The sequence below is a fragment of the Paramormyrops kingsleyae genome, chromosome 2, assembly GCF_048594095.1.
Source record: "Paramormyrops kingsleyae isolate MSU_618 chromosome 2, PKINGS_0.4, whole genome shotgun sequence".
Lineage (NCBI taxonomy): Eukaryota > Metazoa > Chordata > Actinopteri > Osteoglossiformes > Mormyridae > Paramormyrops > Paramormyrops kingsleyae.
This window is the reverse complement of record NC_132798.1, coordinates 30006052-30023392: the sequence shown is the minus strand read 5'-3', so window position 1 is coordinate 30023392 and position 17341 is coordinate 30006052. Positions and strand designations below refer to the sequence as shown.

The following is a 17341-nucleotide window of genomic DNA, read 5'->3' as shown; positions in this document are numbered from 1 at the left end:
AGTAAAACTATTGATGTTTGAATGAATATTGATCACAAACAGTTTCAATATTAAATCAATTAAAACAGCTGAAGTAATTCATCCCCCACACTTTTGAAAAGCTTGCTACGCCCCTGTCAGCAACCCTCAGCTTTGCACAACGGTACTACCATCAAGGAAAACCCCCAAGAAAAGCTACCACTAGGTATTCAGAATAAAGCAGTAGGCATATCCTGGGACATTGGCTTAACATAATAAATGCTAAGGAACTTGGAATGGTGTAATTTTGGCAACACCTTCACATTCATTATTTTCACCTGTCAATGCCCGTAACCTATTACTTGATGATTTTTAAACATAAAAAGAATTACGAACCAGCTCTCTGGCGACCGTACAGGAGGAATTTTGAAGAGCCATTAATAAGTGACTCAAATAATTGCATATCAAAAACACCTTTCCTGGGGGAATTAGCTCAAGTGGTAGAGCGCTCGCTTCGCATGTGAGAGGTAGTGGGATCAATACCCACATTCTCCAGTCTTTTAGCTGCTGGGTCTAGGCAACTAACCAGAAAACACATAATTCACCTACCATCAAGGAGGTGTTGTCCACCACAGCCACACTAAAGAACTTCCCTTGGTATCAGCAACCATCAGCTTTGCACAACGGTACTACCATCAAGGAAAATCCCCAAGAAAAGCTACCACTAGGTATTCAGAATAAAGCAGTAGGCATATCCTGGGACATTGGCTTAACATAATAAATGCTAAGGAACTTGGAATGGTGTAGTGTTTTGTTAATACCTTCATTTATGTATCTGTCAATGCTCGTAACCTTTTACTTGATGATTTTTAAACATAAAAAGAATTACGAACCAGCTCTCTGGCGACCGTACAGGAGGAATTTTGAAGAGCCATTAACAAGTGACTCAAATAATTGCATATCAAGAACACCTTTCCTGGGGGAATTAGCTCAAGTGGTAGAGCGCTTGCTTTGCATGTGAGAGGTAGTGGGATCGATACCCACATTCTCCAGTCTTTTAGCTGCTGGGTCTAGGCAACTAACCAGAAAACACATAATTCACCTACCATCAAGGAGGTGTTGTCCACCACAGCCACACTAAAGAACTTCCCTTGGTATCAGCAACCCTCAGCTTTGCACAACGGTACTACCATCAAGGAAAACCGCCAAGAAAAGCTACCACTAGGTATTCAGAATAAAGCAGTAGGCATATCCTGGGACATTGGCTTAACATAATAAATGCTAAGGAACTTGGAATGGTGTAATGTTGGCAACACCTTCACATTCATTATTTTCACCTGTCAATGCCCGTAACCTTTTACTTGATGATTTTTAAACATAAAAAGAATTACGAACCAGCTCTCTGGCGACCGTACAGGAGGAATTTTGAAGAGCCATTAAGAAGTGACTCAAATAATTGCATATCAAAAACACCTTTCCTGGGGGAATTAGCTCAAGTGGTAGAGCGCTCGCTTCGCATGTGAGAGGTAGTGGGATCGATACCCACATTCTCCAGTCTTTTAGCTGCTGGGCATAGGCAACTAACCAGAAAACACATAATTCACCTACCATAAAGCAGGTGTTGTCCACCACAGCCACATTAAAGAACTTCCATTGGTATCAGCAACCAGGGGCGTCGCACCCGTGGGGGATGTGGGTGTTTTAACACCCACACTTTTCCCGGTGAGAGGGTTCAACACCCACACTTTTTCTACAGTTTTCCCGCAGTTTTGAACAAATGCCTTCGCATTCGCTCCTCCGTTTCTCTGGCCGCTCTGTGTCTACGCTCGCTTCAGCTCTCCTCTCCCCTCCCTCTCAAACATGACACCGGCTGATGATTGGCTGTTCTGCCTTAAGTCTTGCCTCTCTTGGTGTATTAGATTTATCGGTCAGCTCGTGCAGAGGAGGCGGGAACTTATGGTTGTTATGATTATTTACATCTCCGTTTTCCAGGTACTTTCCCAGATAGCAATCGTTATTGATTCAACATTGAATTATGGTCAGAAAGTTTGTTTTGTGGTTGAAGTTACAACTTCAACTTTAAATCAACATTTTACAACAACAACAATTTCTATGTTGAAAATGAGCCATTGAATCAATGCTGACTAAGGGTCCTGTTTTCAACATTGATACTTTGGAATACGTTATACCCATAGCAGAGAAGCAGAATCACTTCATTGTTTTAAAAAATTTTTAAAAATCTCATTTCACTTTATTGTAAAGTACTTTGAGTTGCATTTCATGTATGAAAGGTGCTATATAAATAAAGCATCTTTTTTTTCTCTTTAAACAAAGCAGTTTTTCCACTGCAATGCATGCAACATATTTGGATAATTAAGCAATTAAAATGATGTGGAGAACTTTTAAAAGTCGCGCTTAAAGGGAAAACACCGACATTAAATTACCAACGGAAATTAAAGGCTTGCGCTGTGCATCCCTGTTTTTATATACCGAACTGGGTCACACCATTTTTTGGTGCGGGGGGCGTATTATACACGAAGTTGTAGATAAATCACAGTTTTTTTAAATACATGAAAATAGTCATCTAAAGGTCATCTCTTGACAGAGACTGAACCGAAAAAGGAGCGCGCGGCCCCCTGTTCGGAATGTCCCATACTTTAAACCTTACCCGCCAGCGCCAGCGCCATCGCGCATTCACGCCATCACTGTCTTTGAGGCTGCGAAGAGAGAGTGAGTTAAATTTGAAACTTACTCTTATACTGGCCGGTTCTGTGAATAAAAAAAAACTGCTGTTATTGGGGCTGAGATGCTCCTCGAGCCTAGCCCGGTTGACGCGCACTTTACAGCCAGCCGGTGTCGTCAATGGCGAATCCGGTGTTCCGGGCAGTCCAGTTTCCCTAGGTTTCCCCTGTCGCGCGCTGATTTGTACACGGTTTCACTGTTGTTTTCATGTCTTTTTACGAAGCTCTTGAGGTAAACAAGCCGTATATTTTAAAACATCACATGCATTTTCGATGTTTTTTGTTTTTACAGATAATAAATTAAATTATTTAATTCGCTGGATATCCATGTGGGAAATACTTCAAGTCTGCAGTGTGTCTTTCATGTTGTACAGTATAGTTAATAGTAGGAATGTTACTTTTCTTAGTTTCAGATAAGGTACAGTATGTTCAGATGTATTTCAGCAGAAACCTCATTAGTAAAACTATTGATGTTTGAATGAATATTGATCACAAACAGTTTCAATATTAAATCAATTAAAACAGCTGAAGTAATTCATCCCCCACACTTTTGAAAAGCTTGCTACGCCCCTGTCAGCAACCCTCAGCTTTGCACAACGGTACTACCATCAAGGAAAACCCCCAAGAAAAGCTACCACTAGGTATTCAGAATAAAGCAGTAGGCATATCCTGGGACATTGGCTTAACATAATAAATGCTAAGGAACTTGGAATGGTGTAATTTTGGCAACACCTTCACATTCATTATTTTCACCTGTCAATGCCCGTAACCTATTACTTGATGATTTTTAAACATAAAAAGAATTACGAACCAGCTCTCTGGCGACCGTACAGGAGGAATTTTGAAGAGCCATTAATAAGTGACTCAAATAATTGCATATCAAAAACACCTTTCCTGGGGGAATTAGCTCAAGTGGTAGAGCGCTCGCTTCGCATGTGAGAGGTAGTGGGATCGATACCCACATTCTCCAGTCTTTTAGCTGCTGGGTCTAGGCAACTAACCAGAAAACACATAATTCACCTACCATCAAGGAGGTGTTGTCCACCACAGCCACACTAAAGAACTTCCCTTGGTATCAGCAACCATCAGCTTTGCACAACGGTACTACCATCAAGGAAAATCCCCAAGAAAAGCTACCACTAGGTATTCAGAATAAAGCAGTAGGCATATCCTGGGACATTGGCTTAACATAATAAATGCTAAGGAACTTGGAATGGTGTAATGTTGGCAACACCTTCACTTTAACTTTTTTTATCTGTCAATGCTCGTAACCATTTACTTGATGATTTTTAAACATAAAAAGTATTACGAACCACCTCACTGTCGACCATACAGGAGGAATTTTGAAGAGCCATTAATAAGTGACTCAAATAATTGCATATCAAGAACACCTTGACAAGGGGAATTAGCTCAAGTGGTAGAGCGCTCGCTTAGCATGTGAGAGGTAGTGGGATCGATACCCACATTCTCCAGTCTTTTAGCTGCTGGGCATAGGCAACTAACCAGAAAACACATAATTCACCTTCCATAAAGCAGGTGTTGTCCACCACAGCCACATTAAAGAACTTCCCTTGGAATCAGCAACCCTCAGCTTTGCACAACGATACTACTCTCAAGAAAAAAAACTCAAGAAAAGCTACCACTAGGTATTCAAAGTAAAGCAGTAGGTATATCCTGGGACATTGGCTTAACATAATAAATGCAAAGGAACTTGGAATGGTGTAGTGTTTTGTTAATACCTTCATTTATGTATCTGTCAATGCTCGTAACCTTTTACTTGATGATTTTTAAACATAAAAAGAATTACGAACCAGCTCTCTGGCGACCGTACAGAAGGAATTTTGAAGAGCCATTAACAAGTGACTCAAATAATTGCATATCAAGAACACCTTTCCTGGGGGAATTAGCTCAAGTGGTAGAGCGCTTGCTTTGCATGTGAGAGGTAGTGGGATCGATACCCACATTCTCCAGTCTTTTAGCTGCTGGGTCTAGGCAACTAACCAGAAAACACATAATTCACCTACCATCAAGGAGGTGTTGTCCACCACAGCCACGCTAAAGAACGTCCCTTGGTATCAGCAACCCTCAGCTTTGCACAACGGTACTACCATCAAGGAAAACCCCCAAGAAAAGCTACCACTAGGTATTCAGAATAAAGCAGTAGGCATATCCTGGGACATTGGCTTAACATAATAAATGCTAAGGAACTTGGAATGGTGTAATTTTGGCAACACCTTCACATTCATTATTTTCACCTGTCAATGCCCGTAACCTATTACTTGATGATTTTTAAACATAAAAAGAATTACGAACCAGCTCTCTGGCGACCGTACAGGAGGAATTTTGAAGAGCCATTAATAAGTGACTCAAATAATTGCATATCAAAAACACCTTTCCTGGGGGAATTAGCTCAAGTGGTAGAGCGCTTGCTTTGCATGTGAGAGGTAGTGGGATCGATACCCACATTCTCCAGTCTTTTAGCTGCTGGGTCTAGGCAACTAACCAGAAAACACATAATTCACCTACCATCAAGGAGGTGTTGTCCACCACAGCCACACTAAAGAACTTCCCTTGGTATCAGCAACCCTCAGCTTTGCACAACGGTACTACCATCAAGGAAAATCCCCAAGAAAACCTACCACTAGGTATTCAGAATAAAGCAGTAGGCATATCCTGGGACATTGGCTTAACATAATAAATGCTAAGGAACTTGGAATGGTGTAATGTTGGCAACACCTTCACTTTAACTTTTTTTATCTGTCAATGCTCGTAACCATTTACTTGATGATTTTTAAACATAAAAAGTATTACGAACCACCTCACTGTCGACCATACAGGAGGAATTTTGAAGAGCCATTAATAAGTGACTCAAATAATTGCATATCAAGAACACCTTGACAAGGGGAATTAGCTCAAGTGGTAGAGCGCTCGCTTAGCATGTGAGAGGTAGTGGGATCGATACCCACATTCTCCAGTCTTTTAGCTGCTGGGCATAGGCAACTAACCAGAAAACACATAATTCACCTTCCATAAAGCAGGTGTTGTCCACCACAGCCACATTAAAGAACTTCCCTTGGAATCAGCAACCCTCAGCTTTGCACAACGATACTACTCTCAAGAAAAAAAACTCAAGAAAAGCTACCACTAGGTATTCAAAGTAAAGCAGTAGGTATATCCTGGGACATTGGCTTAACATAATAAATGCAAAGGAACTTGGAATGGTGTAGTGTTTTGTTAATACCTTCATTTATGTATCTGTCAATGCTCATAACCTTTTACTTGATGATTTTTAAACATAAAAAGAATTACGAACCAGCTCTCTGGCGACCGTACAGGAGGAATTTTGAAGAGCCATTAAAAAGTGACTCAAATAATTGCATATCAAAAACACCTTCCCTGGGGGAATTAGCTCAAGTGGTAGAGCGCTTGCTTTGCATGTGAGAGGTAGTGGGATCGATACCCACATTCTCCAGTCTTTTAGCTGCTGGGCCTAGGCAACTAACCAGAAAACACATAATTCACCTACCATCAAGGAGGTGTTGTCCACCACAGCCACACTAAAGAACTTCCCTTGGTATCAGCAACCCTCAGCTTTGCACAACGGTACTACCATCAAGGAAAACCGCCAAGAAAAGCTACCACTAGGTATTCAGAATAAAGCAGTAGGCATATCCTGGGACATTGGCTTAACATAATAAATGCTAAGGAACTTGGAATGGTGTAATGTTGGCAACACCTTCACATTCATTATTTTCACCTGTCAATGCCCGTAACCTTTTACTTGATGATTTTTAAACATAAAAAGAATTACGAACCAGCTCTCTGGCGACCGTACAGGAGGAATTTTGAAGAGCCATTAAGAAGTGACTCAAATAATTGCATATCAAAAACACCTTTCCTGGGGGAATTAGCTCAAGTGGTAGAGCGCTCGCTTCGCATGTGAGAGGTAGTGGGATCGATACCCACATTCTCCAGTCTTTTAGCTGCTGGGCATAGGCAACTAACCAGAAAACACATAATTCACCTACCATAAAGCAGGTGTTGTCCACCACAGCCACATTAAAGAACTTCCCTTGGAATCAGCAACCCTCAGCTTTGCACAACGATACTACTCTCAAGAAAAAAAACTCAAGAAAAGCTACCACTAGGTATTCAAAGTAAAGCAGTAGGTATATCCTGGGACATTGGCTTAACATAATAAATGCAAAGGAACTTGGAATGGTGTAGTGTTTTGTTAATACCTTCATTTATGTATCTGTCAATGCTCGTAACCTTTTACTTGATGATTTTTAAACATAAAAAGAATTACGAACCAGCTCTCTGGCGACCGTACAGAAGGAATTTTGAAGAGCCATTAACAAGTGACTCAAATAATTGCATATCAAGAACACCTTTCCTGGGGGAATTAGCTCAAGTGGTAGAGCGCTTGCTTTGCATGTGAGAGGTAGTGGGATCGATACCCACATTCTCCAGTCTTTTAGCTGCTGGGTCTAGGCAACTAACCAGAAAACACATAATTCACCTACCATCAAGGAGGTGTTGTCCACCACAGCCACGCTAAAGAACGTCCCTTGGTATCAGCAACCCTCAGCTTTGCACAACGGTACTACCATCAAGGAAAACCCCCAAGAAAAGCTACCACTAGGTATTCAGAATAAAGCAGTAGGCATATCCTGGGACATTGGCTTAACATAATAAATGCTAAGGAACTTGGAATGGTGTAATTTTGGCAACACCTTCACATTCATTATTTTCACCTGTCAATGCCCGTAACCTATTACTTGATGATTTTTAAACATAAAAAGAATTACGAACCAGCTCTCTGGCGACCGTACAGGAGGAATTTTGAAGAGCCATTAATAAGTGACTCAAATAATTGCATATCAAAAACACCTTTCCTGGGGGAATTAGCTCAAGTGGTAGAGCGCTTGCTTTGCATGTGAGAGGTAGTGGGATCGATACCCACATTCTCCAGTCTTTTAGCTGCTGGGTCTAGGCAACTAACCAGAAAACACATAATTCACCTACCATCAAGGAGGTGTTGTCCACCACAGCCACACTAAAGAACTTCCCTTCGTATCAGCAACCCTCAGCTTTGCACAACGGTACTACCATCAAGGAAAACCGCCAAGAAAAGCTACCACTAGGTATTCAGAATAAAGCAGTAGGCATATCCTGGGACATTGGCTTAACATAATAAATGCTAAGGAACTTGGAATGGTGTAATGTTGGCAACACCTTCACATTCATTATTTTCACCTGTCAATGCCCGTAACCTTTTACTTGATGATTTTTAAACATAAAAAGAATTACGAACCAGCTCTCTGGCGACCGTACAGGAGGAATTTTGAAGAGCCATTAAGAAGTGACTCAAATAATTGCATATCAAAAACACCTTTCCTGGGGGAATTAGCTCAAGTGGTAGAGCGCTCGCTTCGCATGTGAGAGGTAGTGGGATCGATACCCACATTCTCCAGTCTTTTAGCTGCTGGGCATAGGCAACTAACCAGAAAACACATAATTCACCTACCATAAAGCAGGTGTTGTCCACCACAGCCACATTAAAGAACTTCCATTGGTATCAGCAACCAGGGGCGTCGCACCCGTGGGGGATGTGGGTGTTTTAACACCCACACTTTTCCCGGTGAGAGGGTTCAACACCCACACTTTTTCTACAGTTTTCCCGCAGTTTTGAACAAATGCCTTCGCATTCGCTCCTCCGTTTCTCTGGCCGCTCTGTGTCTACGCTCGCTTCAGCTCTCCTCTCCCCTCCCTCTCAAACATGACACCGGCTGATGATTGGCTGTTCTGCCTTAAGTCTTGCCTCTCTTGGTGTATTAGATTTATCGGTCAGCTCGTGCAGAGGAGGCGGGAACTTATGGTTGTTATGATTATTTACATCTCCGTTTTCCAGGTACTTTCCCAGATAGCAATCGTTATTGATTCAACATTGAATTATGGTCAGAAAGTTTGTTTTGTGGTTGAAGTTACAACTTCAACTTTAAATCAACATTTTACAACAACAACAATTTCTATGTTGAAAATGAGCCATTGAATCAATGCTGACTAAGGGTCCTGTTTTCAACATTGATACTTTGGAATACGTTATACCCATAGCAGAGAAGCAGAATCACTTCATTGTTTTAAAAATTTTTTAAAAATCTCATTTCACTTTATTGTAAAGTACTTTGAGTTGCATTTCATGTATGAAAGGTGCTATATAAATAAAGCATCTTTTTTTTCTCTTTAAACAAAGCAGTTTTTCCACTGCAATGCATGCAACATATTTGGATAATTAAGCAATTAAAATGATGTGGAGAACTTTTAAAAGTCGCGCTTAAAGGGAAAACACCGACATTAAATTACCAACGGAAATTAAAGGCTTGCGCTGTGCATCCCTGTTTTTATATACCGAACTGGGTCACACCATTTTTTGGTGCGGGGGGCGTATTATACACGAAGTTGTAGATAAATCACAGTTTTTTTAAATACATGAAAATAGTCATCTAAAGGTCATCTCTTGACAGAGACTGAACCGAAAAAGGAGCGCGCGGCCCCCTGTTCGGAATGTCCCATACTTTAAACCTTACCCGCCAGCGCCAGCGCCATCGCGCATTCACGCCATCACTGTCTTTGAGGCTGCGAAGAGAGAGTGAGTTAAATTTGAAACTTACTCTTATACTGGCCGGTTCTGTGAATAAAAAAAAACTGCTGTTATTGGGGCTGAGATGCTCCTCGAGCCTAGCCCGGTTGACGCGCACTTTACAGCCAGCCGGTGTCGTCAATGGCGAATCCGGTGTTCCGGGCAGTCCAGTTTCCCTAGGTTTCCCCTGTCGCGCGCTGATTTGTACACGGTTTCGCTGTTGTTTTCATGTCTTTTTACGAAGCTCTTGAGGTAAACAAGCCGTATATTTTAAAACATCACATGCATTTTCGATGTTTTTTGTTTTTACAGATAATAAATTAAATTATTTAATTCGCTGGATATCCATGTGGGAAATACTTCAAGTCTGCAGTGTGTCTTTCATGTTGTACAGTATAGTTAATAGTAGGAATGTTACTTTTCTTAGTTTCAGATAAGGTACAGTATGTTCAGATGTATTTCAGCAGAAACCTCATTAGTAAAACTATTGATGTTTGAATGAATATTGATCACAAACAGTTTCAATATTAAATCAATTAAAACAGCTGAAGTAATTCATCCCCCACACTTTTGAAAAGCTTGCTACGCCCCTGTCAGCAACCCTCAGCTTTGCACAACGGTACTACCATCAAGGAAAACCCCCAAGAAAAGCTACCACTAGGTATTCAGAATAAAGCAGTAGGCATATCCTGGGACATTGGCTTAACATAATAAATGCTAAGGAACTTGGAATGGTGTAATTTTGGCAACACCTTCACATTCATTATTTTCACCTGTCAATGCCCGTAACCTATTACTTGATGATTTTTAAACATAAAAAGAATTACGAACCAGCTCTCTGGCGACCGTACAGGAGGAATTTTGAAGAGCCATTAATAAGTGACTCAAATAATTGCATATCAAAAACACCTTTCCTGGGGGAATTAGCTCAAGTGGTAGAGCGCTCGCTTCGCATGTGAGAGGTAGTGGGATCAATACCCACATTCTCCAGTCTTTTAGCTGCTGGGTCTAGGCAACTAACCAGAAAACACATAATTCACCTACCATCAAGGAGGTGTTGTCCACCACAGCCACACTAAAGAACTTCCCTTGGTATCAGCAACCATCAGCTTTGCACAACGGTACTACCATCAAGGAAAATCCCCAAGAAAAGCTACCACTAGGTATTCAGAATAAAGCAGTAGGCATATCCTGGGACATTGGCTTAACATAATAAATGCTAAGGAACTTGGAATGGTGTAGTGTTTTGTTAATACCTTCATTTATGTATCTGTCAATGCTCGTAACCTTTTACTTGATGATTTTTAAACATAAAAAGAATTACGAACCAGCTCTCTGGCGACCGTACAGGAGGAATTTTGAAGAGCCATTAACAAGTGACTCAAATAATTGCATATCAAGAACACCTTTCCTGGGGGAATTAGCTCAAGTGGTAGAGCGCTTGCTTTGCATGTGAGAGGTAGTGGGATCGATACCCACATTCTCCAGTCTTTTAGCTGCTGGGTCTAGGCAACTAACCAGAAAACACATAATTCACCTACCATCAAGGAGGTGTTGTCCACCACAGCCACACTAAAGAACTTCCCTTGGTATCAGCAACCCTCAGCTTTGCACAACGGTACTACCATCAAGGAAAACCGCCAAGAAAAGCTACCACTAGGTATTCAGAATAAAGCAGTAGGCATATCCTGGGACATTGGCTTAACATAATAAATGCTAAGGAACTTGGAATGGTGTAATGTTGGCAACACCTTCACATTCATTATTTTCACCTGTCAATGCCCGTAACCTTTTACTTGATGATTTTTAAACATAAAAAGAATTACGAACCAGCTCTCTGGCGACCGTACAGGAGGAATTTTGAAGAGCCATTAAGAAGTGACTCAAATAATTGCATATCAAAAACACCTTTCCTGGGGGAATTAGCTCAAGTGGTAGAGCGCTCGCTTCGCATGTGAGAGGTAGTGGGATCGATACCCACATTCTCCAGTCTTTTAGCTGCTGGGCATAGGCAACTAACCAGAAAACACATAATTCACCTACCATAAAGCAGGTGTTGTCCACCACAGCCACATTAAAGAACTTCCATTGGTATCAGCAACCAGGGGCGTCGCACCCGTGGGGGATGTGGGTGTTTTAACACCCACACTTTTCCCGGTGAGAGGGTTCAACACCCACACTTTTTCTACAGTTTTCCCGCAGTTTTGAACAAATGCCTTCGCATTCGCTCCTCCGTTTCTCTGGCCGCTCTGTGTCTACGCTCGCTTCAGCTCTCCTCTCCCCTCCCTCTCAAACATGACACCGGCTGATGATTGGCTGTTCTGCCTTAAGTCTTGCCTCTCTTGGTGTATTAGATTTATCGGTCAGCTCGTGCAGAGGAGGCGGGAACTTATGGTTGTTATGATTATTTACATCTCCGTTTTCCAGGTACTTTCCCAGATAGCAATCGTTATTGATTCAACATTGAATTATGGTCAGAAAGTTTGTTTTGTGGTTGAAGTTACAACTTCAACTTTAAATCAACATTTTACAACAACAACAATTTCTATGTTGAAAATGAGCCATTGAATCAATGCTGACTAAGGGTCCTGTTTTCAACATTGATACTTTGGAATACGTTATACCCATAGCAGAGAAGCAGAATCACTTCATTGTTTTAAAAATTTTTTAAAAATCTCATTTCACTTTATTGTAAAGTACTTTGAGTTGCATTTCATGTATGAAAGGTGCTATATAAATAAAGCATCTTTTTTTTCTCTTTAAACAAAGCAGTTTTTCCACTGCAATGCATGCAACATATTTGGATAATTAAGCAATTAAAATGATGTGGAGAACTTTTAAAAGTCGCGCTTAAAGGGAAAACACCGACATTAAATTACCAACGGAAATTAAAGGCTTGCGCTGTGCATCCCTGTTTTTATATACCGAACTGGGTCACACCATTTTTTGGTGCGGGGGGCGTATTATACACGAAGTTGTAGATAAATCACAGTTTTTTTAAATACATGAAAATAGTCATCTAAAGGTCATCTCTTGACAGAGACTGAACCGAAAAAGGAGCGCGCGGCCCCCTGTTCGGAATGTCCCATACTTTAAACCTTACCCGCCAGCGCCATCGCGCATTCACGCCATCACTGTCTTTGAGGCTGCGAAGAGAGAGTGAGTTAAATTTGAAACTTACTCTTATACTGGCCGGTTCTGTGAATAAAAAAAAACTGCTGTTATTGGGGCTGAGATGCTCCTCGAGCCTAGCCCGGTTGACGCGCACTTTACAGCCAGCCGGTGTCGTCAATGGCGAATCCGGTGTTCCGGGCAGTCCAGTTTCCCTAGGTTTCCCCTGTCGCGCGCTGATTTGTACACGGTTTCACTGTTGTTTTCATGTCTTTTTACGAAGCTCTTGAGGTAAACAAGCCGTATATTTTAAAACATCACATGCATTTTCGATGTTTTTTGTTTTTACAGATAATAAATTAAATTATTTAATTCGCTGGATATCCATGTGGGAAATACTTCAAGTCTGCAGTGTGTCTTTCATGTTGTACAGTATAGTTAATAGTAGGAATGTTACTTTTCTTAGTTTCAGATAAGGTACAGTATGTTCAGATGTATTTCAGCAGAAACCTCATTAGTAAAACTATTGATGTTTGAATGAATATTGATCACAAACAGTTTCAATATTAAATCAATTAAAACAGCTGAAGTAATTCATCCCCCACACTTTTGAAAAGCTTGCTACGCCCCTGTCAGCAACCCTCAGCTTTGCACAACGGTACTACCATCAAGGAAAACCCCCAAGAAAAGCTACCACTAGGTATTCAGAATAAAGCAGTAGGCATATCCTGGGACATTGGCTTAACATAATAAATGCTAAGGAACTTGGAATGGTGTAATTTTGGCAACACCTTCACATTCATTATTTTCACCTGTCAATGCCCGTAACCTATTACTTGATGATTTTTAAACATAAAAAGAATTACGAACCAGCTCTCTGGCGACCGTACAGGAGGAATTTTGAAGAGCCATTAATAAGTGACTCAAATAATTGCATATCAAAAACACCTTTCCTGGGGGAATTAGCTCAAGTGGTAGAGCGCTCGCTTCGCATGTGAGAGGTAGTGGGATCGATACCCACATTCTCCAGTCTTTTAGCTGCTGGGTCTAGGCAACTAACCAGAAAACACATAATTCACCTACCATCAAGGAGGTGTTGTCCACCACAGCCACACTAAAGAACTTCCCTTGGTATCAGCAACCATCAGCTTTGCACAACGGTACTACCATCAAGGAAAATCCCCAAGAAAAGCTACCACTAGGTATTCAGAATAAAGCAGTAGGCATATCCTGGGACATTGGCTTAACATAATAAATGCTAAGGAACTTGGAATGGTGTAATGTTGGCAACACCTTCACTTTAACTTTTTTTATCTGTCAATGCTCGTAACCATTTACTTGATGATTTTTAAACATAAAAAGTATTACGAACCACCTCACTGTCGACCATACAGGAGGAATTTTGAAGAGCCATTAATAAGTGACTCAAATAATTGCATATCAAGAACACCTTGACAAGGGGAATTAGCTCAAGTGGTAGAGCGCTCGCTTAGCATGTGAGAGGTAGTGGGATCGATACCCACATTCTCCAGTCTTTTAGCTGCTGGGCATAGGCAACTAACCAGAAAACACATAATTCACCTTCCATAAAGCAGGTGTTGTCCACCACAGCCACATTAAAGAACTTCCCTTGGAATCAGCAACCCTCAGCTTTGCACAACGATACTACTCTCAAGAAAAAAAACTCAAGAAAAGCTACCACTAGGTATTCAAAGTAAAGCAGTAGGTATATCCTGGGACATTGGCTTAACATAATAAATGCAAAGGAACTTGGAATGGTGTAGTGTTTTGTTAATACCTTCATTTATGTATCTGTCAATGCTCGTAACCTTTTACTTGATGATTTTTAAACATAAAAAGAATTACGAACCAGCTCTCTGGCGACCGTACAGAAGGAATTTTGAAGAGCCATTAACAAGTGACTCAAATAATTGCATATCAAGAACACCTTTCCTGGGGGAATTAGCTCAAGTGGTAGAGCGCTTGCTTTGCATGTGAGAGGTAGTGGGATCGATACCCACATTCTCCAGTCTTTTAGCTGCTGGGTCTAGGCAACTAACCAGAAAACACATAATTCACCTACCATCAAGGAGGTGTTGTCCACCACAGCCACGCTAAAGAACGTCCCTTGGTATCAGCAACCCTCAGCTTTGCACAACGGTACTACCATCAAGGAAAACCCCCAAGAAAAGCTACCACTAGGTATTCAGAATAAAGCAGTAGGCATATCCTGGGACATTGGCTTAACATAATAAATGCTAAGGAACTTGGAATGGTGTAATTTTGGCAACACCTTCACATTCATTATTTTCACCTGTCAATGCCCGTAACCTATTACTTGATGATTTTTAAACATAAAAAGAATTACGAACCAGCTCTCTGGCGACCGTACAGGAGGAATTTTGAAGAGCCATTAATAAGTGACTCAAATAATTGCATATCAAAAACACCTTTCCTGGGGGAATTAGCTCAAGTGGTAGAGCGCTTGCTTTGCATGTGAGAGGTAGTGGGATCGATACCCACATTCTCCAGTCTTTTAGCTGCTGGGTCTAGGCAACTAACCAGAAAACACATAATTCACCTACCATCAAGGAGGTGTTGTCCACCACAGCCACACTAAAGAACTTCCCTTGGTATCAGCAACCCTCAGCTTTGCACAACGGTACTACCATCAAGGAAAATCCCCAAGAAAACCTACCACTAGGTATTCAGAATAAAGCAGTAGGCATATCCTGGGACATTGGCTTAACATAATAAATGCTAAGGAACTTGGAATGGTGTAATGTTGGCAACACCTTCACTTTAACTTTTTTTATCTGTCAATGCTCGTAACCATTTACTTGATGATTTTTAAACATAAAAAGTATTACGAACCACCTCACTGTCGACCATACAGGAGGAATTTTGAAGAGCCATTAATAAGTGACTCAAATAATTGCATATCAAGAACACCTTGACAAGGGGAATTAGCTCAAGTGGTAGAGCGCTCGCTTAGCATGTGAGAGGTAGTGGGATCGATACCCACATTCTCCAGTCTTTTAGCTGCTGGGCATAGGCAACTAACCAGAAAACACATAATTCACCTTCCATAAAGCAGGTGTTGTCCACCACAGCCACATTAAAGAACTTCCCTTGGAATCAGCAACCCTCAGCTTTGCACAACGATACTACTCTCAAGAAAAAAAACTCAAGAAAAGCTACCACTAGGTATTCAAAGTAAAGCAGTAGGTATATCCTGGGACATTGGCTTAACATAATAAATGCAAAGGAACTTGGAATGGTGTAGTGTTTTGTTAATACCTTCATTTATGTATCTGTCAATGCTCATAACCTTTTACTTGATGATTTTTAAACATAAAAAGAATTACGAACCAGCTCTCTGGCGACCGTACAGGAGGAATTTTGAAGAGCCATTAAAAAGTGACTCAAATAATTGCATATCAAAAACACCTTCCCTGGGGGAATTAGCTCAAGTGGTAGAGCGCTTGCTTTGCATGTGAGAGGTAGTGGGATCGATACCCACATTCTCCAGTCTTTTAGCTGCTGGGCCTAGGCAACTAACCAGAAAACACATAATTCACCTACCATCAAGGAGGTGTTGTCCACCACAGCCACACTAAAGAACTTCCCTTGGTATCAGCAACCCTCAGCTTTGCACAACGGTACTACCATCAAGGAAAACCGCCAAGAAAAGCTACCACTAGGTATTCAGAATAAAGCAGTAGGCATATCCTGGGACATTGGCTTAACATAATAAATGCTAAGGAACTTGGAATGGTGTAATGTTGGCAACACCTTCACATTCATTATTTTCACCTGTCAATGCCCGTAACCTTTTACTTGATGATTTTTAAACATAAAAAGAATTACGAACCAGCTCTCTGGCGACCGTACAGGAGGAATTTTGAAGAGCCATTAAGAAGTGACTCAAATAATTGCATATCAAAAACACCTTTCCTGGGGGAATTAGCTCAAGTGGTAGAGCGCTCGCTTCGCATGTGAGAGGTAGTGGGATCGATACCCACATTCTCCAGTCTTTTAGCTGCTGGGCATAGGCAACTAACCAGAAAACACATAATTCACCTACCATAAAGCAGGTGTTGTCCACCACAGCCACATTAAAGAACTTCCCTTGGAATCAGCAACCCTCAGCTTTGCACAACGATACTACTCTCAAGAAAAAAAACTCAAGAAAAGCTACCACTAGGTATTCAAAGTAAAGCAGTAGGTATATCCTGGGACATTGGCTTAACATAATAAATGCAAAGGAACTTGGAATGGTGTAGTGTTTTGTTAATACCTTCATTTATGTATCTGTCAATGCTCATAACCTTTTACTTGATGATTTTTAAACATAAAAAGAATTACGAACCAGCTCTCTGGCGACCGTACAGGAGGAATTTTGAAGAGCCATTAAAAAGTGACTCAAATAATTGCATATCAAAAACACCTTCCCTGGGGGAATTAGCTCAAGTGGTAGAGCGCTTGCTTTGCATGTGAGAGGTAGTGGGATCGATACCCACATTCTCCAGTCTTTTAGCTGCTGGGCCTAGGCAACTAACCAGAAAACACATAATTCACCTACCATCAAGGAGGTGTTGTCCACCACAGCCACACTAAAGAACTTCCCTTGGTATCAGCAACCCTCAGCTTTGCACAACGGTACTACCATCAAGGAAAACCGCCAAGAAAAGCTACCACTAGGTATTCAGAATAAAGCAGTAGGCATATCCTGGGACATTGGCTTAACATAATAAATGCTAAGGAACTTGGAATGGTGTAATGTTGGCAACACCTTCACATTCATTATTTTCACCTGTCAATGCCCGTAACCTTTTACTTGATGATTTTTAAACATAAAAAGAATTACGAACCAGCTCTCTGGCGA

The 17341-nt window shown here is 41.1% G+C and overlaps 13 non-coding genes across 13 annotated transcripts; all 13 read left to right on the top strand.

Moving 5' to 3' along the window:
• The first annotated feature begins 440 nt into the window (after positions 1 to 440).
• Positions 441 to 513, top strand: trnaa-cgc (transfer RNA alanine (anticodon CGC)). Its single transcript has one exon. It is a non-coding gene; the product is annotated as a tRNA-Ala (tRNA).
• A 926-nt stretch (positions 514 to 1439) lies between these two features.
• Positions 1440 to 1512, top strand: trnaa-cgc (transfer RNA alanine (anticodon CGC)). The gene has a single exon. It is a non-coding gene; the product is annotated as a tRNA-Ala (tRNA).
• Positions 1513 to 3596: 2084 nt separating this feature from the next.
• trnaa-cgc (transfer RNA alanine (anticodon CGC)) lies at positions 3597 to 3669 on the top strand. The gene has a single exon. It is a non-coding gene; the product is annotated as a tRNA-Ala (tRNA).
• A 429-nt stretch (positions 3670 to 4098) lies between these two features.
• trnaa-agc (transfer RNA alanine (anticodon AGC)) lies at positions 4099 to 4171 on the top strand. The gene has a single exon. It is a non-coding gene; the product is annotated as a tRNA-Ala (tRNA).
• A 1429-nt stretch (positions 4172 to 5600) lies between these two features.
• Positions 5601 to 5673, top strand: trnaa-agc (transfer RNA alanine (anticodon AGC)). The gene has a single exon. It is a non-coding gene; the product is annotated as a tRNA-Ala (tRNA).
• A 927-nt stretch (positions 5674 to 6600) lies between these two features.
• On the top strand, positions 6601 to 6673 carry trnaa-cgc (transfer RNA alanine (anticodon CGC)). The gene has a single exon. It is a non-coding gene; the product is annotated as a tRNA-Ala (tRNA).
• A 1429-nt stretch (positions 6674 to 8102) lies between these two features.
• trnaa-cgc (transfer RNA alanine (anticodon CGC)) lies at positions 8103 to 8175 on the top strand. The gene has a single exon. It is a non-coding gene; the product is annotated as a tRNA-Ala (tRNA).
• A 2084-nt stretch (positions 8176 to 10259) lies between these two features.
• On the top strand, positions 10260 to 10332 carry trnaa-cgc (transfer RNA alanine (anticodon CGC)). Its single transcript has one exon. It is a non-coding gene; the product is annotated as a tRNA-Ala (tRNA).
• A 926-nt stretch (positions 10333 to 11258) lies between these two features.
• Positions 11259 to 11331, top strand: trnaa-cgc (transfer RNA alanine (anticodon CGC)). The gene has a single exon. It is a non-coding gene; the product is annotated as a tRNA-Ala (tRNA).
• A 2078-nt stretch (positions 11332 to 13409) lies between these two features.
• On the top strand, positions 13410 to 13482 carry trnaa-cgc (transfer RNA alanine (anticodon CGC)). Its single transcript has one exon. It is a non-coding gene; the product is annotated as a tRNA-Ala (tRNA).
• Positions 13483 to 13911: 429 nt separating this feature from the next.
• trnaa-agc (transfer RNA alanine (anticodon AGC)) lies at positions 13912 to 13984 on the top strand. Its single transcript has one exon. It is a non-coding gene; the product is annotated as a tRNA-Ala (tRNA).
• Positions 13985 to 15413: 1429 nt separating this feature from the next.
• Positions 15414 to 15486, top strand: trnaa-agc (transfer RNA alanine (anticodon AGC)). Its single transcript has one exon. It is a non-coding gene; the product is annotated as a tRNA-Ala (tRNA).
• Positions 15487 to 16413: 927 nt separating this feature from the next.
• Positions 16414 to 16486, top strand: trnaa-cgc (transfer RNA alanine (anticodon CGC)). Its single transcript has one exon. It is a non-coding gene; the product is annotated as a tRNA-Ala (tRNA).
• Positions 16487 to 17341: the final 855 nt, after the last annotated feature.